The sequence below is a fragment of the Mastigoproctus giganteus genome, chromosome 8, assembly GCF_048544385.1.
Source record: "Mastigoproctus giganteus isolate SK-2022 chromosome 8, ASM4854438v1, whole genome shotgun sequence".
NCBI classification, from domain to species: Eukaryota; Metazoa; Arthropoda; class Arachnida; order Uropygi; family Thelyphonidae; genus Mastigoproctus; species Mastigoproctus giganteus.
The window spans coordinates 69,148,908-69,174,371 of record NC_143582.1 but is presented as its reverse complement, the minus strand read 5'-3'; positions in this window follow the sequence as shown (position 1 = coordinate 69,174,371).

The window sequence follows — 25,464 nt, the reverse complement described above, 5'->3', positions numbered from 1 at the left end:
CATAATGTTTTAATCATCGCCATCTCCACACCTGGGAAAAAGACAGGGTTTCGAATCCCGTCAATAACGCGAGGAGCGTTTGACTTTTTTCACTCCTTGCTGAAATTATTCGATCCTAGTCCCCCCCCCCTCCGAAAACTCCAGCAAAACTGACTAGCGACCACATGCAATTTACGGACATAATACACGTGGATAAATGAGGTTATTTATCTACGTGTATGGCTTTTCTTTTCAGTTGTGCCGGAGCCGTCTACATTTAAGAATTAAATAAAATATCCATGATAATGCAATGTGCGCTCAAATTGCTGTGGATCTGTAAGGATCCCATTTCTCTGTGGTGTTATTTTCAGAGAACTAATTTTCGTGTACCATTCCTTTCGATGCGGACTTGCTGCTATTCTTTCGAAATTGCAGCCATGTCTGATTACCGTCCGACAAAGGTTAGTGTTCCTCACTAACTTTTATGGACTTATTTCGAAAATAATAGTGAAAGTTTCCTGTTTTTAATAAAGCTATCATTTTTAAATTAAAAAATAAACAAAATGCCAAAATAAGGCTCAGTTGTAATATGAAGGATTCTCCTTTTTTTTTCTCGGTGATTCTGCTTTTAAATCATCTGGCTTCTTTGGCAAGCAATCAATAGTAATCTGCAAGCATAGTTGAATTTCACATGCCTTGGTACAGTTGTTCCACTGTTTGATGGAGGCCCTCTCCGTGACGATCGCTGATTTCGCTTAGTTTGAGTGGGAAGAATACAAATATAAGTGAAAAGAAAAAAAATGTATTTTAAGATAGGTGTTGTAACATTTTTTTTTTTATTTTGTTTTACCTGAAAGAGCTTATTAACCAATTCATTTCGGTTAATCGCAAGCTACCTTACTAACTGCTTCGAAGGTGGCTCGAGTTCGGTGTTGAAATTCGTTTAAGGTTGCATCGAAAACAATATCTTTCACCAACTGAATCTTTTGAAGACCAGTAAAAATATTTGCTTTTAGTTTTGCTTGTATGATACAAGGAGATTTTCCTTTGCATCACTTGGCGCATCTTGGCCTTAGTCGCCCAAGCGCCATAAAATTCAAAACCAAACCAAATCATTTACATCACACAACACTTCTCTCTCTCTCTCTCTCTCTCCATCGATACTGTAGCAGTTCTGCTTTGGCTTTAGATGAAGTACCCTTTATTGTATACATGAAACTAGCATATACGAGTTTACAAATCCCTTCATGACTACAAGCCAGTGGTTTACGTTAGAAGATCATTAATTATAGCGGTTAGAATAAACAAGATTAACTACAGTGATTAAGCAATTTATTAGAACATAAATTGGCGAATTAACATTGAATCATAATAATTTATTTATTTTTGTTAGTTGTTGGCGCATGATTTCTGTGGCCATAATGCATCTCCCAAAATTTTTGCATTTTCTACTCTGATCCAAGCCCGAGGCGGGAATTGAACCCGCGACCTTTGGGTTGCCAGGCAGGCACTTTACCCACCCGGCTAGCCCCGTCGGCTCATAATAACTGAAAGTTATGATTCAGTTATGAGACGCAGATACATTCTCGTCGAGGAGCACAGAATTGGATGCTATATCTGGCGGTTCATCCCCACACGAGTGGCCTGATATCTTTGAAGATATCACGTCAGAGGAAGGGGTCCGTGGTGTCCGCTCTTGGGTGAGCCAGGAGTCAGCAGGTGTAGACGTCACAATGAGGTGAAAATAAGTTAAACTCCATTACGCAAGCCGCTGAAGTCAGCTTGATCCCACTCCCGATGGCCCAGGTCAGCAGCTTAATCCGGCGGTTGAGGTCCAATGTCACTTCAGCGTCAGCAGGATTAAATTCCACACCACATGCCAGGTGAAGTTATGTCGCCATACTAATTTTCAAAAATGTCAAAAAATATCGCCGTATGCCTCCAATTGCTGTGTCTTTGTTCATTAAGCCAGCTCTAAAGAAAACTACACTTTGATCAAATCCTAATGTCCACACTGTGGTAGTGTTGCATGGAAACGGATCCTAGGTGTATCGTTATAGTGTATATATATATATATATACCAAAAAAGATTATTTCAAAATAATCAAAATTGGGAATTCAGAATTAATTCAAAAGAGACACTTTTTAAACTCTGAAGCCCTGCACAAACGACTTGCAACTGACGACTGCCTTAAAGGAGCAGCGCAACAAAGTATCGCCAGCAAAATATAAACAAACTTAAATTAGTTGAAAGTATTTTCGAAAATATTAGGACTCTCAATAATGTTCAAAGATTGGCCCACACAACGTTAGTTGCTTGGATCAATATTAAGTTTCAGAAATTAAAAAAATATGCTGTGTCGCATATTATTTTATAGCTGTCGAAACCGTATTTGTACTTTTTTTGTTATTTTTTTTATCGCTAGAGGCACCTTTTACATATTTAAAAATAATACGGATACCACTGTAACGAACTGTTTAAAATGGACTTTTTTTTTCTTACCATCATAATACTTGCATTGTATTATGAAAAATCATAATAAAATGCAAGTATTTATATTATATTTTTATTGAGCTGATTCTGATTCATTCACATGCTCCACCCTATAAACAAAACTGTTGACAGAAGTTCCTTACTAGCAGTAACAAATGGCAGTGTGTGTATTTATTAATCCAAACCACACACCGAAGAACACACAAACGTTTTCTGCCTTCGTTAATAAATATCACAGGGCAATAGCAGCAGTGCTAGAATAAAATAATAAAAAATCTTTCTTCTCTTCTTTCCCTGTCACCATTCTCCCAACAACCCCTTATTACCCTGAACAGGAAGTCGGATGCACACGAACGCAGGTGGGAGACAAGGTGACTTCCTGCCTGTGGTCATCGCAACGTGGGAGAAGAGAAAAACTCAGGTAAGCCCAACAGGATGTCTCTCGTTTGAGGATGATACAGACTGTGCGTAATTTATAAATCTGTGGACAGATGGCGTTTGTGTTGCAGGGTAACGTCCTGTACCGTGCCACAGACGAATAAGTTCGCAAGATACTTCAGATGAGAGATTTCGTTGAAGTCATTTCACTATTGTCTAAGGGGGAGGGGATTTAGCGGACGCGGACTTGTGACTCACTACGTGTGAGATGAATTTTGAAAAGCATTTTAGTTTCAAATGTGATGCCTGTGTTCACTACAATTGTGTTCGACACCATATTGCCTTAATATCAAATATATAAGGCATCCAGCCTCACCGCCATAAGCCTTATTAATTTTTGCCTCATAAATAAGGTGAAGTAAATTTTTAAAAAAATATCCTCATTCTCTTAATTTTTTTATTTAATAAATATGTCCATAATTTGTAATCAATGTACATAAAATTTTGTTACCTGGGATAGGAAAATGGAAAAGCAAGACAAATTAATAATGTTGTGTAGTTTAATAAACTCTATAAAAAAATCCTTTTAAGGTTCTCTCTCCCTCTCACACACACAACACTTCAAGCACTTTGGATATACAGTAATATATTATATCCAAAATAATATATTGACTTAACAGGAGAGAAAGATGCCAAAAACGCTCTTAGATTTCCCTGTTCCTTATTAATCGGTCTCAGCGGTGAGCATGAGGGTTTGCTCCTTCAGAGAAATTGTTCTGAAATATGAAGATGCCAATTTGGATTCAGAGACACAAATCAAAAACGATTTGAATTTCTCCCATTGAGCAGCATGTTACCACAAACTAACAGTCGAAAGGGAATTTAATTCTAAGGGATCTGACTTCCACAGCAAATATTCATGCTGTTCTTAATGGTTAGAACATATTCATGAGGATATCAGGTTTGTTGTTGCGATTCAGTCTGGACCACGAAATCCTGGATCTGCAAGAATCGCCTTCTTCATGAAGAGCTTCTCACAACTAGAAGTGAATCTTCATGATGAATAGTCAATTAACTGTAGTATGGCATTAGCTTCAAAATTTAACTGCCCACGGCGAGGTAGGTGATATGACCAAAAGTGACTGAGAGTTCCTAGGATGTGTTTGAAACCATCGCAAAATAGAAACTTTTCTGAGCTGGAAGATTTATTCATGAATTTGAGACTGTTGCCATGTTCGCTACTGCTGACGGGTGTTTAGTGGAACTTAAGCCGTGAATACTCTCGAATTAATTCTCTGTGTGGAGATTGGAATAACCTATTCACTGTCCTTGAATAATAAACTGGCAGACCTTGCGTGTTTTAGTGACACCAATCTCGCCAATGCCATCGCAATACATCAAAAAATATAGGTATTCAAAACTGTTACTTCCCTTCTTTGACGATCCTGTAGATAAATAAAATCAGTAATCATCGTGATTTTCGGTTCACGCCAGCCCATGCGAATATCAAAAACGCTGGCTTATCTTATATCCATCTCCTCAACTGTTAAATGTTCAACCCATGGTTTATTTATTTTTTTTTTATACAAACTTTGTTCAACTGTTCTATCGTCGCTTTTTGTCAGTTTTATTTACGTATTCTTTTGGCGCTGTACTTGATTAAAAAAAAACAAAACTGTAGGGTAGCTGGGTTATATACTGGTTCGATTTCAGGGAGAGCTTTGCTTCCCCAAAAATCGAGGGTCGAGTTTTTTGACCACCAAGGGTTGGTCTTAACATTCCATTTCGAAACAATTACGGTTATCCGTGGACAACAAAGATCTCCCCGTGAATGAAATTGAACGCACTGCAGCATACGAATTTCATTTGGTTAAAAATAAGTACGATTTTTTTTTTCTCTTGGATCGTTCTGCACGAACTAAAACAGCAAAGATAATGACGGTTTCTCCCTTTGTGCACCAATGCAAGCTCCTTCTGAACACTTCTGGAAGGCTCTCTGCTTGTGGTCATATATAAAAAAAAAAAAAAAAAAAAAATCGGTAACCAGTGGGGTGCCGATTTTCTTATAATAAAAATGTAATATAATTTTTGCATGTTTTGTCCATAAACGTGAAGAATGTTTCTCCTTTATCCGTAAACGTGCAACTTTTTTCAAAAAATAGATATAATTTTGAAACTCGGTTTTCATGAATTAGTAGATGACACATTATATAGCAAGTTGGACCCTGTTTGTGTTTATTTTATATTGATAAAAAATTGACACAATAATTGAACGTTTTTTTAATATATATAAAAAACGTACTGCACTGAGGAAAAGACACAGCGGGAGTTGTAGAGTTCTTAAATTATATATATAACAAAAAAAAACTACTTAACAAAATAATTAGTTCATTGATCGCTGTTATACAAGAAATAATTGAGCATACTTAACACCATAAACTTTGAACAAATCTAGTACAGAGGCCATTTTACAAAAATTGGAGTCTCCTAATAAATCTTTTGTTGCTTCCGTTACGACGGAAGAGAATTTTAAGTTGCTGTTTTTTCTTATTATTAAAAAATAATACAGTAATTAAGACAACTATGATAATGACTGTAAGAATAAACGTTTATATTCATCATTGTGTAAACATCCACCATCTTTTCATCATATTCGATTATTCTTGCTTCAAACATTTGTTATACAAATATTTGAAGCAAGGAACTACCCTCTCCCGGGCGGGGGTAGCTCCCGTAGGAACCTTGAAAGTTCAATACCCCAAAACGGGGCATTGAAATTTCAAGAAACGCGAAGTGTAGTGGTCTGTAACCTCGTGTGTGACCGATTGTCGATTTTAGGTCTGTGAGGGGAAACCGGAGTACCCGGAGAAAACCTCACTCCACGGCCTGAGATCGACTAACTCAGCACCGAGTGGAAGAAGGCAGGAAAACTTCCTGAATACCTTCTGCTGGATTCGAACCCAGGCCCTTCCACTCGGCGAACAAGCACGCTACAACTGTGCTACCGTGGACCGCATGTAAAGTTACATGTTTCCCCGTAATAGTGGGATCTTTATATTCATCTTGCAATGCTACAAGCAATTTAAAATAACCCAAATATCATTAATTCTTTTACTTTTAGATTATGTAATTATGATAAACACTGTAAACTTCTTGAATACATGCACGGAATATTTTCGTTGATATCTTTTGTATTATTGATTTTTTTTTTTTTTTTTTTTTTAGTGTGTATCACGAACTCTAATCTATTTCACGAAAACTGGTTAATAATCATGAAATCGTTGATTTGTTTGCTTCTAGTGAATCTTGATATTTTCTCAAAATTCTGCTTTGTTGTTCGCATTTTTATTTATACGATTTTGGATGAGTTTGTGTAAGTGTAACCTTACAACCACTGCTCTGTATGCGGAGATATAGCGTTACTAAAGATGTGGTACGAATATAATTGCAGATTGTTCATGAATGTCCTTAGTGCTTTTATATTAAATTGTTGAAAGATTGCAAACCGGACTTCAAATACCGTATACAGGTTCGGCTGAAGTATTTCGGTGAGAAATAATAATCCTAAAACTGATTTAAGATAAGTAATTTACTAAGAAAAAAAGACTGAAAATAAAATATTATTACTTCTAAAGCTGAAAAAAATATCATCACACCTTTTTTTGGGTAGGGGATATATTTTCAATGTCCTTGTTTAAAAATCGGAAAAGTGGATGAATCGTTAATGCAAAACTATTTACGTTATTACTTCCCTTATCGGGGTGGCATCGCTGGTGGCTCCTAGGCATTTGTCCATCTTCACCTTGTTCATCTGTGGTGGATCAGGACCTCTGCCAGCGCGCCCGAAAATGTGTTGGCGCTTGTGCCAGGACACCCAACATCTGTCCAGTGCTCGTCCCTAGCACAAAGAGCCTAGCCTGGGTCCACTATCACCTGTAGTGCCGAAACACAAAATCCCTATAGTAGTACACGATTTACCTCAGAGAAAATCTGCAGCAATCATTAGTAGTGGCAAATGATGCAGGGAAGCAAGCTTACACTCATGACACAAAGTATGATGACTATCTGCTTAAAAGTGTTAGGCCACATTCGCCGTGGTAATCGCTTGCAACCGGCGTTGTATGACTCCATGAGAACGCAGAAGGTGTTCTCAGCTAGACAGATGGACGTCCCGAAATTCAGCAATGGAGCGAGGCACTGGCGAATGCTGCGTTCCACCGCACCCCACAAATGTTCGATGTTAGGAGAATTTAGCAGCCAAGAGAGCACACAAAATGCGGGCCTTGTGATAGGTTGTCTTGTTTAAAGCGTTCAGTGCCATCTTGATACACGGTCAACAAGTAGAACAAAACTTGGTCCGAAACAATCGCGGAGGTAGGATGTGTTCAGTGATCTCCATGAAAGCATCCTTCTAAATATGTCCAGATTTTAGCAATATCCGTTTTACCGCTTTTAATCATCTGACTGAGCCGTATACACTCAGTCAGATTTTATCTGACAATGACCATGTATCTGCTATTTTTAGCTTTTTGAAATCAGTAAACCATTTTACCCATATTTAAAAAATCAACTCTTTTAATGTTTCTTGTTTGCTGATATTTGCCTTTTACCGTTTATACTTGTTTTTATACTTTGACTTGGTGACCTAATTCGTTAGGCCACTAAAAATTTTATTTTTTAATGACTAGGTTTTGGCGCATTATAGCCTTAGTCGCTAATGCGCCAATAAAACCCAACAACAAACAAACAATCCTTCTAAACACTGAAGGATATAAAAAATATTCATGATTCCAAGAGAAAACTTCAATAAGTTTTACCAGTTTTCCAGCACGGAAGTTGATGTTTTATCATCAACTCCGAGAACTACATGTTTAGAAAATTTTATATTCTGTGACCATTAATAATATAGTACTAGTGGCAGATGACTGTCATCAACCGGTGTAATACCACCACTTTGCTTATTGGAGGCCTGAAGTGGTGAAACCCACCGGCATCCCCCGCCCGTCTCCTTCAACCCATGAACGGTACTATGTCCTATAGGTTTTGACACACTTTCGTGTTTGGAGTTTATATTAAAAAAAATACAGTTGTTTTTTGTATAATTAAATAGTTATATTTTTAATATGGATGCATTGCTATGGAATTCGCTAGGGTTGTGGCGGGAACAGTTGCGCGAAATTCTTTACGTAGTCATGGGGCAGGGGGAGTGCCCCATAAAAATGAGAACACTGAATATTTTCCTAATAATTGTTGATTGATGTTTTTTTTTTTTTTTTATGAAAACCCCAAACACGAGAGGTATTAGAACCGATAGTACTTAGTACCGTGCATAGGTTGAGAAGACTAAAGAAGATATTTGTTGACATTAGACGTGCACTTTTGTAGACTGTAATTTTCAGGAAATGCGTATGAAGGAAGGTTGTTCCAGGAAACGGCAATTGATGAAAAGTTGGACAGTAAATGGATGTTGGGTGGTGGGGGTACGTGTTCGGACTGTTTTGAAAGAGAGCGGGAATTATAGAAGCCAATTCAGAAGAACAGTGCCCTTGGAAGTACTGTATCTGTAGAAAAGGCATGTAACAGAAACAGTATGAGGCAGTGTTTGCGAGTTCTTTTATATTTGTTTCAGATTGCTTTGAAGTTGTGCAATACTACCCTTACGGGTAGTTCGATGCCTGTAGGCTACCTACCAAGTTTGCAGTACTACCGCTTACCTACTTGTGCCATTACCTTACAGCTGGTGCGCCAAGTGGATCAGATCCCGCCCCCGATGTATGATATCGTCAAATACAATATCAAAAAAGCAAACTGGCAGAAATATCAAGAAATCCTAGAATCGTTCGTTTCGGGGAATAACCAAAACCATCTTAACGAACTGGCACAGAACTTTCATGAGTAAAAAAACAACCTAGATCTTATGCAGTTCCTTAGTGGTGCCCTTAAATGAATATATTCCGGCGAAATGCCAGCCAGGCAAGGTAGCATTTCCAGAACAAGTTGGCCATCGGCAGAGGTTAATGCCACACGGAAAACTTAGAACTTGAAGCAATACACAAGCCTTATAAGGCAGAAGAAGGATTCCTGGAAAACCTTTGTTGGTACCTCATGTAATTGTTGACCCATGGAGTATAGTTTACCACGTAGTTACTAACAAGTTGCCAAATGGAGAATTGGTAAATATCAGCGAAACTGACTGGATAAACAACTCATATCTGGAAGGGAACAGTCAACTCATCCTGAACATACCAATTCCAGAAGACACCCAACCTCTCACTTTAGGAACAAACTGAAATGTGCACCGAAAATGGAGAATATACTAACAAAAATATTGAACCATGATTTACTTCAGAGGAAATCTTTGAAGAACTCATTAAAACTAAGGGAAAAAAATTACGCATTTCCTGCAACTGTACAACTGGATAAGGGAGTGTTCCTCATGACTGTCAGGACAAACACTTGGCAAATATTCGACTCATTCTAAAGAATTCAGGAAAAAACCCTCCAAATTATCGAAAATCATACAGATCAATAGCCTTGTTACCAATACCTAGAAAGCTATTGAAAAGGTTAGTTCTACTCTGCCTAGAGATTCATTACTTAAATGCAAACCTTCAGTCGGATAATCAATTCGGCTTCAAACCCGGATGTTCAACTGAAGATGCCATGAACTGTCTCATAAATGCACTTTCTGGCTATATCAATTGACTTTGCTTGAGCTTTGACACCTTATGGTGGCTGTGCATACTCAGGAGATTACGCCATGCCGGAGTTCCTCAGAATCTCTACAACTGCATCAAAGATTACCTTAGCAACAGACAAGTCACAGTTAAGACCCATTACCAAAAGGTGGAACCCAGACCTGAACCTCAGGGTTTAGTTCTTGGTTCCACATTTTGGAAATGTGGAATCAAGAACTGAATTTCAGGAAATGGATATTGACCAGACAGCAGAGTTGCCTTCGCAGGCGACCTTGTTTTGCTTGTCAGAACAAACACTGGAACTAGCCTAGAAAATCAGGCAAGTTACACTCTGAACATCCTGCAGGACTGGGAAAAAACCCATAAATTTCAAATTTAGAAACAAAAACTAACTATATACAGTAACTATATATACTTAGTGTTTGTTTCTGTAACGAAGGACAGTTAGACATCCTCAGATAAAAATTTCTGGTAAAACAATAGCTGTGGTGATAGAACTCAAGTATTTGTATGTCACCTTTGACACTAGACTGACATTCTTCCATCTTGCCAAAAAATATGAGAAATTACACGGGAATGATTGGATTGGAAATTGAATCAGCAACACTGACTGGGGTTTAAAGAGGAAGACGCTTGCACTTATTTACAATGCAATCTTCCTCCGAGTTATCACTTACGGTGCAAGCACATGGTACTACACAGCTATTCTTTACAAAAATAAAAGCAAATTAGACTCCATACACTGCTAACTATCACGAGGGCGTGTCGCACTCAATACACTTGCTTTACAGGTCCGGCAGGAGCATCACCCTTGATCTAGAAGTGATAAGAAGGGGCCTCAATTGCAGAATCAAGAGGCAGATCCCAGGGATCACCAAAGGCCTTGAAATCGACCCAAAACAAGGAAAGAATACTAACTGCAGTGCCAAAGTAATTGGAAAGCGACACCCAAAGGGGAAGTCACTAGTAGGTTCCTACCTCAGGACTATATGCAATATACTCTACTATTGAACATTAGTCCAAATCTGTGGTATGGTAATTGAGACAGACACATAGGGCACGGGTCCAACCCTGATCAGCTCCAAAAACCGCGGAGATGAGCAACTACTAGTCTCTGATACAATACACTTATATGGCCTTCTCTGAATTTGCCCAAAATGTTTCTGAGACCAGGAGAAGTAACCAGGCCATAGCAACCTAGATTAACACCCCCTACGTAGACTAGCAAGGTTAATAGATTGATATCTACTGATGTAGACAAGCCCAAATGAGGCCGGCCTGTTAGAATGTGTTTCCCACCCAGTCAGAAAATTGATTATATTACTAATAATATCTGTTCATGTAATACTGTACAGTACTTATTTTCATTATAAATGTATATATTATTGTTTGCATTGCTATAGCTGAGTTCCGGTGTACTTCTCATGTACGCATTACCGGACGTGATTGAGAGCTTATATATGTGTACATGTCAGATAGCTTCTTCCCCTCCTCGATGTTTTTTTCCATTCCATGTAACTGAATGTCCAAATGTGTGAAATTTCTGTAGCTGAACCTCAGTGGTCATGGCTATAGGCAAGGGTTTTCATGAGTTTTTTTTTTTTTTTTTTGTTTGCTCATCAGCTTCTATTTCCATAATGCACCTCCCAAAGTTTTTATATTTTACTGTGATCCAAGCCCGAGGCGGGAATCGAACCCGCGACCTTTGGGTTGCCAGGTAGGTACTTTACCTACCTGGCTAGCCCGGTCGGCTTTTCGTGAGTAATTGTATGAATGATAGCAAGCGTATATGACTTGTATACATATGTATAAAAATTTTTCTCTGTTGTAAAGGTTAAGCCGTATAACGTGTGAATGCTGCGTCACCCGTATAAACTGTGCGGTTAACGTTAGTATAGTGATAATATTATTTTTAAAAAAATTGTGATCGTCTTGGTAGTTGTCCATATTTAGGTGGAATTTTATGACCGTCTGTTGTATATATGTGAGAGAATGTAGCCCTAAGTATATGCTTTTCATTAAAAAAAAAAAGTGTACTTGTGTGACCTGTGCGTAGGTGGAACGTGTGTGTGTTATTCTGGCAGCCCACCCCGATTAGACTGCAGTGGGAGGCAATATGTCATTAAACATTCCTATACTTTGCTGATGCCATGCTGTGGGATCTGCAGATACAGGATCTCTCCTACGCTCCTTTCCGATAAAAACTTAGTTTTTTTTTTTTAGGGGGCCCTCCCTGGCAAGCTCAGGTGACGTCCAGGGTTCGCTCCAGCCAGAAACTTATCTACACATATATGAACCTTCCCAGCCTACCTTCCCAATGTGATGAAGAGACCAACGTAACCCAGCACTACAAACAGGCACTCCGTAGCCAGGTGGGAAGGAGCAGCAGTGCGTAGCACACGCTTCTTGATTAGACCGGGGTTCGAGCCCGTCACCACCAAATACGGATGATGCGGAAAGGTCAGGGAATGACCACCGTATATCCCCGGAGCAATATGGCCTTAGTTGCTAATGCTCCTAAAAACCAAATAACAACAGCACTACAAACACTATCTCTGGCCTTTACAGAGTTTGTACTGCGACACAGAATATGCTACACGGAGTTGGCGGGGGGGGGGATAAAGGACCTGGTGTGACTTGACAGGGAATACTATACACTATACATTTCTAGTTAAACGGTGGTAGTTGACTGTGTCTAAAGAGTCTGATGTGTATCCCCGTTTTATAAAATTTCTTTTTATTTTATGGTGGTTATGCGCGGGATTTACTGTTTCTGCGATATGTTGGAGGGTTTGACAGTATTTTCATACTTTTTTTTTTTTCGTATATCACTGTAGCACGGTTGGGTTAAAGAAGTATTTGCATAATACTTGCGGCGATTTGTGTTGTTAGTTTTATTGATCATGATAGCGCATTGCTAATTTTTATGCAAGTGTTCTATACAATTAAATTTTCTGGCTACTGTGGTTTTTATTTATGGATGTATAATCGTATTCGTATATTGTTTTGTGTATGAAAGTACATCGAAACTGCACCAGAATTGTCTCTAGTTAATATAATTGACATTCCGCATGTAATACTTGTTTCTTCAGTGACAGTTCAGTCAGGATATTGATAATAGCAACATTATTCTTCAGATATGCATATAATTTAACAGTTTTTCATAAAGGTAAAATCAACAGTCTGCTTTATATCTGGCCTTTACAGAGCTTGTACGACACTATATATTTCGCGGAGTTGGGGGGTGGGAATCGTAGAAATTAATTTCTCTGCTAATAATGTGGTTTACGGAATGTTTTGATTAATCATGTTTAATAGAAATAATATTCTTATCATAGTACAAGGACCTATTCAACTTCTCCACTTCTAAATAGCAGTTCTTTTAAGAGTTTTTTTTTTTTTCTTAAAAGTAATTTTAGCTCTTCCATTAAAACACCTCACTAGTAGTTCTTGCAGAATGGTGTCACTACTCAAATAGGATAATTACGAGGTTTTCTGTAGCCATTAGAAAGTGCGATTACGAAGGAAACTGTTTGATGAACCATGGGTTGTCTTGTGATGTGTCTGAACAGTCTATAGACTGATTTTTTTTGCTTTCAGTCTGGCACTTATTGGTTATTTTTAGAATGATATAGGTATTCTAATTGCGATTTGTCGTGCAGAGGAGACGTTGGTTTGGATACTCATATTGTTTTTCTCTTAGTACAGTTCCTCATTTTCTATTATTAAACGTTGCATCCTTTAATTTCTCAATGCTTTCTCTTCGGCAGTTCGGCAAAGAAGAATACTTTCTCAGTTGAAACAGTACAAAACACGTTAACTTTAGGGTCAGCAGACCCTAAAGTTGATATGCCTTTAATAGGTCCTGGCTCCTGTATGCAAGCCGGCCAGGACCTTGAAGTTAGTCATCAAGGGCGGATTATACCATAAATCAGAAAATTGCATCCCTTGCACAATCGCTGCCATTCAGCTTGATATGGCAAGATCACGGGGATTAGACAACAAACGGTGCTGTAACCAAAAAATTTATTCCACCTGTATCACTGACCAAAGCCTCCTCCCTAGTTTTCTCCAGGAATCCAGGGCATGGCCTATTTAGACATAAATTAGCCACGCTCGGAATTGAAGAAAACAATTATGTCTCTTTGACCATGAAGAAAACTGGAAACATGTCATGTACCTCCGGACTAGACTATTCACGAAGATACAGGACAATCCCCCGAAATTCTGAGCACCTTTTTCTCACGGAAGAAAACTTCTACATAGCTCTCACTGAGTTTGCTCAAGATGCATTCCAGAGAGGGCGTTCTACCCACCCGAGGCACACATTATCAATTCCAGGACAATCCAACTGACGACACTAACTCTTCACACCGGAACACATTTGGGTTGGTCGGGTGTCGCTGACATCTGGCTTTGCCAGATGTGGAATGTAAACATGGCACTCTTCTTTGCAGACCTCCCTTTCCCTAGCAATGTGTGGGCTTCCTACTTCTTCCCTCATCCTCCTCCTTCTTCCCACCCCTCGTACTACCTTCCGCATTCACTTTAACTCCTTTTTTTTTTTTTTTTTTTTGTTCTCCATTAGGAAGCTCAGGCTACCCCTGACGGAGAGCAGCCAAAAATACTGTAGACAGCCTGGCTCACGTCCCAGTGGTGGTGGTGGTGGCGGACAACGTGGAGTCCCACTTGGGGCCCCTGCGATCAGGAAGCCAGAACATAACAACAGAACACTTTTTCTGGCTTTTACAGAGGTTCTGTATACATCACAAGAGTGCCATGGCGCGCCTTACCCAAACACCATGCCTTTAATATAGTATAGGTATACTTTTACCTTTAATATAAGTACACCAATGTTCATATAGCCCAGCGAGTTTCTAGAAAGGGTTACAATTTCCCCTTTCCAGCTATCACCCTATTGCACTTACCTTCTATTTTTCCAAACTAATGTGGAAAGCCTTCAACCGCAAACCTTCCATATGATCAGTGATCGCCAATATGGATTTCACTGATGATATATTAACACTTATGTTACCCATCTTTCGACAAATTCAGTGGAAAAGTTTGAAACTCAAGCCTTTGATCCTGTTTGGCATAAAGATCTTCTAAACAAGCTCTTCCTCTTATCGCCTTTTTTTTTTTTTTTTTTGGAATCGGGTATTCTGTTTTCTCTCTGATCGTTCACTGCGGGTGGTGCTAGACGGCTCTCAGTCTTCTAACTTCACTAATGCCGCTGTTCCGCAAGTTTCAGTTCTTTCTCCGACTCTTTTTATCCTGTATATTATTATCCTTCTTCCACTGATTGAAAATCCCATCCATAGTTTTGCTGCTGATAGCACACACTTAAATGCCAATCCCAAGGTAATTCTCCAATAGGGCAAAGAAGACTTAGTTAAACTTCAATCCTGTCTTATTTCTCGCAAAAATAAATCCACTGCTTCTATGCTCGTCTTCGTGACACTAGTTCTAGAGATCACATATCGCTGTTACCCTGACTTCTATTATTTCTTAGCATAACCACATCGCAAATATTGCTTCCCTGCGTCACAAAAACTGGCGTTACTTTTTTCTAAACAACTACCCACTTTATATAAATCTCAAATTCGCCTTCCAATAGAATATTATTGTCACATCCAAGGTGCCGACCGGGCTAGCCGAGTGGGTAAAGTACCTGCCCGGCAACCCAAAGGTCGCGGGTTCGATTCGCGCCTCGGGCTTGGATCAAAGTACTGCAAAAACCTTGGGAGGTGCAATATGGCCACAGAAGCCGATGCGCCAACAACTACCAAATCAAAAAAAAAAAAAAAAAAAAAAACTCAAAAGCCTCTCAACTTTTAAACTCCGTTCAAAATAGGGCAATCAATTTAATTAATGACCTGTGTCTCGCAAACTCTGTTTCTGCTGCGTGCTTTTGATGTGAAAACATCTTTGGCGCACCTACTACATTTTCGGTCTGAAGCAAAACCAATTGTTAGTGAAATTTTCTTTGGAAATGAAGTCACTTCCTTAATGGTGCTAACTCAGTCAGTAAGTTGATTCGGTAGTAATATTATGCAAGAATTAAAAGGTTCGCGGCCCGAATTTGTTATCAATAATTATATAACAATAATCAATTATTAAATATTAAAAAAAATCTGCACCAGGTACATAATGGGTCCTGCCGCTAGCATATTTAACATGTTTTACGTTTAAGAGTCATCGGCAGGCGTTAAAAACGTTTTTAATTTTTAGATATTAATAAAATTCATGGATAATAACATAACGTTTTGATTTTATTAATAATAATTACATATCGATTACTGAAAGTATTGGTCTGTGATGACTAAAGTAGGATATATAATTTTTACATTGAAGAGTTCAGGACTAAATACACCATCTATAGTTGTTCCATTATCGACAGATCTGATGACATGTCCAAGTTGAAGAATGTTTTCATAAATGTGCACGCCGACCGGACTAGCTGGGTGGGTAAAATGCCTGCCTGGAAACCCAAAGGTCGCGGGTTCGAATCCCGCCTCGGGCTTGGATCAAAGTACTGCAAAAACCTTGGGAGGTGCATTATGGCCACAGAAGCCGATTCGCCAACAACTACCCCAAAAAAAAAAAAATAATAATAAAATAAAATAAATGTGCACAACTCTTTTCCAGCTTCAGAGTTTAATTGTAAAGAAAAAAAATTTACATTCAACCTGAAAACACCAGGTGACTTTAAACCAGATGCGTTTTCGAAAGTTTTTTTTTTTTTTGTATCTTAAAACCTTAATATTTCTGTTTCTAATTGCCTTAGCTTTCCACGGTATGCTATACGTCCACATTATCCCGTTTATTACGTGAGAAAATTTCCTTGATCATACTTTCCACTTTCCTGGAAAAACTACTGCAATTTTCAGAGGTTGGAAAGTTTTCCCTCTAGTATAGAGCTAAGATGAAGCTCCGTGCAAAATTTGGTGCAGTAGAAGATAAATTATTGTTGCCATCATACAAGTATGATTCCAACAATGCAAGTTACAATAACTCCCTTCTGGCGAAAGCTGAAGATGACGTCACTTCCTTGACGATTTTTCGTTACGAAATTTTTGGAATAACGCCAGTAAAAACGTTTTTAACGTCAAAAAGAAAATGTAATCAATTTTCAATTTAACGTACTTAATATAATTCCAAAACGAATATCGATATAATATCTCCCAGCCACTTTCACTTCACACGCTTTTTATTGCAAATTGTTGTGCAGAAATAAAAGAGTCGATACTTTCGATGCTCTTCCACTGCTAATCCGGCCATACTAAAATTTCTTTTGGAACTTGTACTGTTAGCATGTTATTCCACGAAAGAGTACAAATTTAAATTTTGGAGAGTTCGCGAAGTGCGCCTTATTGGCCAATTAAAAGTGTAACAGACAAATAATACACATTTTTTCTAAAAAACATTTGTAAGAATTAGCCCGAAGTGACAATTCATTTTGATTATTTGTACCCGGGCCGACCCCGTGCAGACCTCTAGTATTTATATGTGGTTAGTATATTGTATAGCATAACTACTAACTGTATAGTAGTAGACAGTTGGTGGTTATACTCCTAAAACTAGTAATGTGTAGTACTGTGTGTATATAGCTTTTACCACTAAGTTTATAGTTAACTAGGAGTATATATATATATATATAATAATGTTATTAGTTATTACTACTAGCATTAACTGGTTAATAGTTAAACGCTAACTATTACTAGTTAATTTTAGTAGTAATAACTACTAACAGCGAATCGGGGGAGTATTCGTTGGATCATTAACAGTAGTAATTATAGTTAATACGAGGAGGTATCAAAACGTTTGTGCCCTTACCTAGAAATAATAGCCCTAGAAAGGAGAAAAACTTCACAGGAACTTTAATCCTTTTGTACGGACTCTCTATGTATAGTAACACATTCTCCCATCTGTGGATCAGTTTTTTAACCTTGATCATAAGTCTGCACTTTTTGGCTGAAACCACGATTCCACTTCATTGATTACTTCTTGATACGAATCAAAGCGGCGTCCACACAATGGTTTCTTCATTTCTCGAAACAAGAAGTCTGTCGGTGCTAGGTCAGGAAGAAGTTCTAAACAGTTGGCGAGAACATTGCTTCTGAAAAGGCGTCAGCAACCTCGGAACTCATCGTGCGGAGACCTTAGACATGTGCAGATGATCATGTAAAATGCTGTGGGCAGACCCATAACTCATTCCCTCTGCATTTGCGATGAAATGAATTGTCACTCAGCACCAGCTGCTCAACCTTTGCAACCATCTCACTGTCTGTGGATGGCCTTCCTTCTATTGGCTTGTCAAAGACACTGGAACTCCCGTTTCCAATTTTTTACAGTATCATAGGATGGAAAATTCTGCCCATACACAGCTTTCATTTCTTTGTCAACCATAGCGTCCTTTCTCAGGTTCCGGGCTCCACCTCTGGTGTATGATCACCTACGGTAATGAAATTTCACATGTTAGTTATTGAATATGTAGACAACTTATATTAAAAACATCTTCATACTGATGTTTTATCTAGGTCAGGGTACGAATTTTTTGATACCCCTCGTATTTTAACTGTTGTCGCTGGAAGAGTTAGTAATAATAGTAGTATTTAACGGTTATTATTACTACCTCATCCAAAGTTGGAGTAAGAAGTCGAAGAACTTTGTTGCCGCTGTGGCATTGTCATCCATATCTGTGACAACCTCAAGTTCAGCTTGTCTAGCATGTCTGTGACAACCTTGAGGTACAGCTTGTCTGGCATGTCTTTAACAACCTTGAGGTTGTCACAGACATGCCAGAGAAGCTGTACTTGCTACCTGGAAGTCTAAAACGCTGATGGAACTGATATTGGGGTGACACTCTAGTCAAGTGGACCCAATTTTGGCAAAGTCCGGACGGTCTGTGACAGCCAAATCCTCTGCTTGCACCTTCACGATGGTGGGACTGTTAGTAATCCTGGGTATAACCTCCTTCCACAAGTATATGGTGGGTGACCACCCAGGTGTGAACCAACGTAAGCAGAGGTCGAGGTGTGGCGCCCACACCACATGGAGGAATGCCGCCCCTCTATGTTACCAGGCAGTACTAGGTGGTAGATGGCTCTCATCAACCGGTGCTATACCACCACTTTGCTTAGGCTTGAAGTGGTGGAACCCATGTTTAGTCTCTAGAGCTAAGTTCCGGTCAACCCTTCCCCATCTCTTCCATCGTGCAGTATGATTGATGACTTTTGAGGTTATGATGAACATCGTGGCGAGATCCATTATTCCTTACATTTCGAGGGTATAGCTGTAAAACGGTGTTCGCAGGCCGCCGGCTAGTTAGTACACCGGACCGAACCTATTGGTAACTCTGTAGGAGGCTTCCGGATCAGCTAGTGTAATCTTGCACCCTCTACTCTGCCAGATAGTGACTGGAGGGAGTCCGAGTTTGTTGTTTGTTATTTGGTTTTTAGGAGCATTAGCAACTAAGGCCATATTGCTCCGGGATATGCGGTGGTCATTCCCTCACCTTTCTGCATCCTTCGTATTTGGTGGTGACGGGCTCGAACCCCTGTCTAATCAAGAAGCGTGTGCTGCTGCACTTTCACACCTGGCTACGGAAGCGCCTGGGAGTCCGAGTAGTGTGTGTGCGCGCGCGCGGGGAGCATTGTCGAGGCCACGTTATCTCAAGGATCTCTATATTCTTATCATGTGTACGCCATATCCAAAAATTTCATTACTTCATACAGCATGTCCCACCCACTTTTTCTTACTATTGAATACACCATGAATTGTCAAACTAATAGAGCAAGCTTATCTGCGAAAAGATCTAAACCTCCCAAATACTTCCTAATTCATTTCACAAATATACGTGGTCTCAATTCTAATCTCAGCGATGTCCATTTACACTTGCAGTCTGCCAAACCCCATGTACTTTTTCTGACAGAATCTCACTTATCGGTTGATTCAACTACTGCTCATCTCAGATGCCCAAGTTATTCGCTGTATGATTCCTTTCGCCTCAAAGGTGGTGCTTGTGCATTTGTCCGTTCTGATATTCCCTGTCAGAGACTTGGTAATTTGGAAACTCCTCTCTTCGATCTTCTCTGACTTAAAATCTCTACCTCATTGTGTCAAATTCATCTGATGTCTCTAGCGTTCTCCCAACTCCACTAATCACTTGGAGCTCTTTGACTTCCTCTCTCTTAGCAACTTGACTTTCTCCAGTCCAACTTTCCTAACAGTGTGGTGATTTTAATGTTCACAACTCCAGCTGGTTTCCGTTTTCTAGCCACACCGACCCAGCTGGTCGAGATGCTGAGGTTTTTGCAATTACTAATGACCTTGCACAAATTGTTCATTTACCTACAAGAATACCGGTTAATCCTAATCATACAGCCAACACACTTGATCTTTTTCTCACAAACATCCCTTCTAAGTACACGGTCGAAGTGAGAGGTCCTTTAGGCACTTCAGATCACAACCTTGTGTTGTTCGGAATTACAAGAATGCAAAATGGGATGACCTGCGAGATTTATTTTCTTCTTTTCCTTGGTCGTATTACTGTTTCAAAACTTCTGATATCAACTTTTGCTCAGATCGAGTCAGTGGAATCCTTTATCCCACACTCCACTTTAAAATCTCGTCCTTTTTCTAAACCTTGGTTTTCCAATAAATGTAGAATGTTGCATATCGTATTTGGCTTGTTTCTAATTCTTCAGCTTTATTTTCTGCCTACACAAAAGCTCGCAACAATTGTAAAGCAGTTATTAATCAGTCCAAACAGGCTAAGAGTAGAAAACTTGCTTCTTGCCCTAATGGTATCCGAGCATTCTGGTCTCTTGCCAAAGCTATTGGCTGCAACTTTTGCCCATCTCTGCTCTCACCTCTGTCCAAACCAGGTGGTTCTGTTGTCACTTCAGCCAAGGATAGAGCTGACCTGATAGCATCCCATTTTCCTTCCAACTCGTGTATTAATGATCTTGGTAAAACACCTCCCTCCATTGTCAACATGCTCTATTCAATGTTTCCTGTGGTCTTCCGTCAGAAGGATTTTGATGAATATTGATGCTAAGAAAGCTCCAGGTCCCGATGGTATTTCTCCATTTGTTCTCAAAATCTGTGCTCCTGAACTTACTCCTATTCTTTGCCGCCTTTTTTCACTTTCTTATTCCAAAGGTGTTTTTCCTCCTGCTTGGAAATTTGGTCATATCCAGCAGTTGCTAAAAAGGGTCACAATTCCCTCCCATCCAATTATCGTGCCATTGCAATTACTTCTACTCTTTCTAAAGTAATGGAGAAATCCATTAACTGATTAACTGCCAACTCTTAAACTAACGAGAAAACTTCCGTCTGATCAACGATCGCCAGTATGGATTCCGTCAGTGTCGATCCACTGGTGATATTCTGGCTTATGTTACCCATTTATGGACTAATTCAATGGAAAGGTTCGGTGAAACACAAGTAGTTGCGCTTGATATCACGAAGGCTTTCGATCGTGTTTGGCATGAAGATCTTCTAAACAAACTTTCATCTTATGGTCTGCCATCTGTTTTTTTGTAATTGGTTATCCAGTTTTCTCTCTGAGGGTGATGGTAGATGGCTCTCTGTCTTCTAACTTCTCGACTAATGCCGGTGTCCCCCAAGGTTCAGTTCTTTCCCCCCACTCTTCCATTGACTGGAAATCCTATCCATAGTTTTGCCGATGATAGCACATTGTATTCCACTTTCCATTTTGAGAAACCTTGCCCTGCTAAATCTGCTACCAATTCCCTAAATGCTGATCTTCAGGTAATTCTCCAGTGGGCAGAGACAACTTAGTTGATTTCAATCCTTCTAAAAGTCAGTCTTGTCTTATATCTCGCAAAAAGGATTCTTCTGCTCCTATGCTTATCTTTGGTGAAACTCCGATTTTTAGGCAAATTGAGATTATGCCCATCACTAATTACACACGGGCTGATGAGTTCATTCTCAGTTGGGTTAATATGACAGGGTTTTTTTTATTATTATTATTATTTTTTTTAATTTTAATGAAGAATTAAAATAAATCTATGCCGAGATTTTCTCATCCATTTTTATTAGTGCTACTATAAACGAGTACCGTTCTTTTAAAAAAAAATGTTCTCAAGTAGCGAAAAACTCAAAATCTTGAAGCTGTGTCAATATCTCCCTTTTTTTTATTATTCTTAATTCCTTCACATCATGTAAACTTGGAAATAATATATTATTGAAATATATGGAAGAGCGAAATAGAGCCCTCGCGGGTAGCAAACGGATTATAATCACCCGTCTCCTTGCAACAGGTGGAAAAGTTCTGGGTTCAAATACCGTCAATGACGCTAGGAACTTTTATGGGTTTATTTCACAATGTGGCTGAGTTAGTCGGTTTCAGGCGAGGATTGCATATATTTTTTTTTTCTCCAGAAAAATTCTGAGTTTTCGTCCAGCATGCAGGCAAATCGGACATAGTTGCTTTGGCGATTAACAAAACAAACAAACATTAATATAGAATTGAAATCTCTGTACTGGAAGAAATTCTATAAGTAGTAATTAACTGGTTTTCTTGGAACATTGCTTTTCTGGGTTTTCTTGGAATATTATAACATTGCTACAAAAAAAACAGGACTAATAGTTATGAATAGAATTATTTGTTATTTTTTTTAATGATATTTTTGGTTTTTCCAGTTAACTGATTAATAGTTTTGCTTGAACGAAAAATAAGTTTCAGATTATTTGTGCATAGTTATATGAAACAATAGTAGGATATCCTAAAAAAAAAAAAAAAAAAAAGGTAAAAAATGACATTATTCTGTCTTTTAAAGAAATAGAAATATAATAAATTTATTAATGTATTATATTAATATAATAAATTAATATGATAAGAAATAATAAAAATATAGAAATTACATTCCCCAGGTGCTCACATCTGGTGAGTATGGGCTTGACACACCCAGGGTCCTGAGCTAGATATCATCATTCTTCTCTTTCTTGGTGATTCCTTTCTACTTCTCTCTCTCAGGGTAACTCGGGGATTTTTTTTTTTTTGTCTGGTGTAGCATAAGCCTCAGGCTTTCTTGCACCATATGGCTAATAATAATAATAAATCTCTTTTGGGGATTACCCTGACTTCTAATCTCTCTTGGCACAAGCACATTACAAATAAATGCTTCCTCTGCATCTAAAAAACTTGGTTTTCTCTTTCGCTCTCGGCGTTACTTTTCTTCTAAACAGCTGTTCACCCTGTATAAATCGCAAATCCGCCCTACCATGGAATATTGTTCCCACATCTGGGGTGGTGCCTCAAACCTCTCTCAGGCTTCTCGATTCTATTCAGAAGACGGCAGTTAGGTTAATTAATGTTTCATCTCTAACAGAGTCTCTCCACTCCCTGTCTCATAGACGTAGTTTCTGCTTCATGCCTCTTCTACAGATATTTCCATGGGCACTGTTCTTCTTAATTAGCTTCTATAATTCCTGCTCTCTCTTTCAAAACAGTCCGAACACGTGCAGCCACCAGCCAACATCGATTTGCTGTCCAACTTCAAATTCACAGAACCAACTTTTCATCTTTCTCGTTTATTCATTCAACTGCCGTTTTCTGGAACAACCTTCCTTCATACGTATTTCCTGAAAATTGCAGTCTACAGAAGTTCAAGTGCAATATCAACAAATATCTTCTCAACCTCCAACCTAAGCACGGTACTACGTACTATAGGTTCTAATACCTCTCGTGTTTGGGGTTTACATAAATAAATAAATTGGCCATCACCTTCATTATAAAGAGTAGGGTTATTTACATTCGACCTTCCACCGGTATAGCATTTTCGTTAAAGATGTTTTCACATAAAACATCTTTCGTGCATACAGGGTACACAAGCTTTTTTATTATTATTATTATTATTATTATTATTATAGCTACTTCCAAGGGCGGTATTTTGTGTATTATCATTTAATTTCCTCTACTCTCTTCCAAACCAGGCCAAACACCTGATGCAGCAAGTCAGCATCCATTCCATTTACTGTCCAACTCCAAACTCGCAGAACCAACTTTCATCTTCCTTCTACTTCTGTTTTCTGAAACAGCCTTCCAGAAAACGTCTGTTTCAATTAGATTTTAATTTCATTTCTGTAGATTGTTTTCAATTAGAATCCATAGAAATACGAGTCTTCTGTCTTTTCAGCCTTCAACCCATTCACTGTATTAAAAGTACTACAGGTTCTAACACCTTTTTTTGCTGTTTTCAAAAAAAAAAAAAAAAAAACACATACCTATATATGAATGTTATTCCTGTGAATCTTCCTTTGAGATTAAACGCTTCCTGTGGATGATAGTAAAATCCATATTGTGTTTCCCCTTGTCCTTCCCTGTTCATATTGTAATACTTGCAATTTTTAAAGAAGGTGAAGGTCAAGTTACTGGCCCATTTGCTTTTTTCCTTTGTAGATGCATCTAGTATCAAACATTTTCGATACTACTCACGAATGGAGTGGCGGATCCTTTTCTTCTTCGGAAATTCTTATCCAACCATGATCACCGTATGTGAGTCGTAACAACAACATTAATAACCACGAATATTGTTGCGCGGCGCAGGAATACTCAAAAGGCTTTTCAATTTGGAGCCATTTTCAAGACTAGACAATCAATATACTAGGCGGAATATCAATAACTGAAACAAAACTTCTTTTAGTTTTTACATAGTAATTTAACATGAGTAACTTCATTCGTAAGCATCCTGTATGTATTATGGGTCTGCAATATAAAACTTGTGTATTATCTTAGAGGTAGAGCAAACATGTAGTTCGCGTACGCAATGCAGCCGTTTTGCTTAACGGCTGCATTGCGTACAAAAAGCAAGCAGTAGTTAAGCAAAACTTAGGGATATTGACAAGCCAGGAAAATAATAAATGAATAAAAGCAACAAACACGGACTGATTTGAACCCACCTCTCCAAAATATTTCTTTGTGCTGACATATCTGCATTATAAACTTCTTATACTTTTATTTATGATATAAAAATAATGAATTGCCCGCGGCAATATAGTAATGAAAGTTATCTAAATATGGAATTTTTCTCTAAGTGTTAAAATATATATTTTTAATTCATCCACTGTCCATAATACTTATATCAGATGGAGGCATGTGATGCAAGAAAGCAAGCGTATGAGCTTATGTAGCATCAGCCAAAAAACAAAATATATGATTTGAATGTCAATAACTGTTGTCATTAAATATTGTTGATTCTAATAACACTAAAATTTCTTCTGCATTCATAAACAATAAAGATGCTTATATTTTTAATCAACAATGATAAAAGCAAAAAAATTTAGTAACGAACTTGGATCGCGAGAACTGGTTTTTGGGTGCATTAGTAACTTAGGCCATTGAATATTACTTTGTACAAGTGTCTTCACGGACGATTTGAATGTTGTGCGAGTTGGCTAACTACATTCCCGATTAAAGAGTCCTTTTGAAATTCCTCTAATACAACTCGAACCCAGATGTCTCCAAAATGGTGACGAGCGAAATCACTTTATTTTTTCGGCATACACAGCGATTGTACTTCGCAGAAGTGAGAAACGTTTGAATATATTAATATAGAAGAGTCCCCGCGCTACGGAAACGCATTTTTTCAGAAAAACCATTGAATATCTAAAGCTAAAAAATATGTATATCATTTTTCCCTTTGGAAAATCTTCGGCTACATTCTGAAGTGATGTAACAAACAGTAGCACAGTATTTTATTAAAGTTATTCAGATCTGGAATTTTTCTAAGTGTATATTGTCAGGTCTATTGAATGTTAAAATGTATATGTATATTTTTAATTCATTCATTCATTGTCCATAATACTTGTATCAGCCTTGAAGCATTTTTAGCTTTACGATATCTTAACTGTACACACTTTTGTTACCATTTCAATTCATCTGCA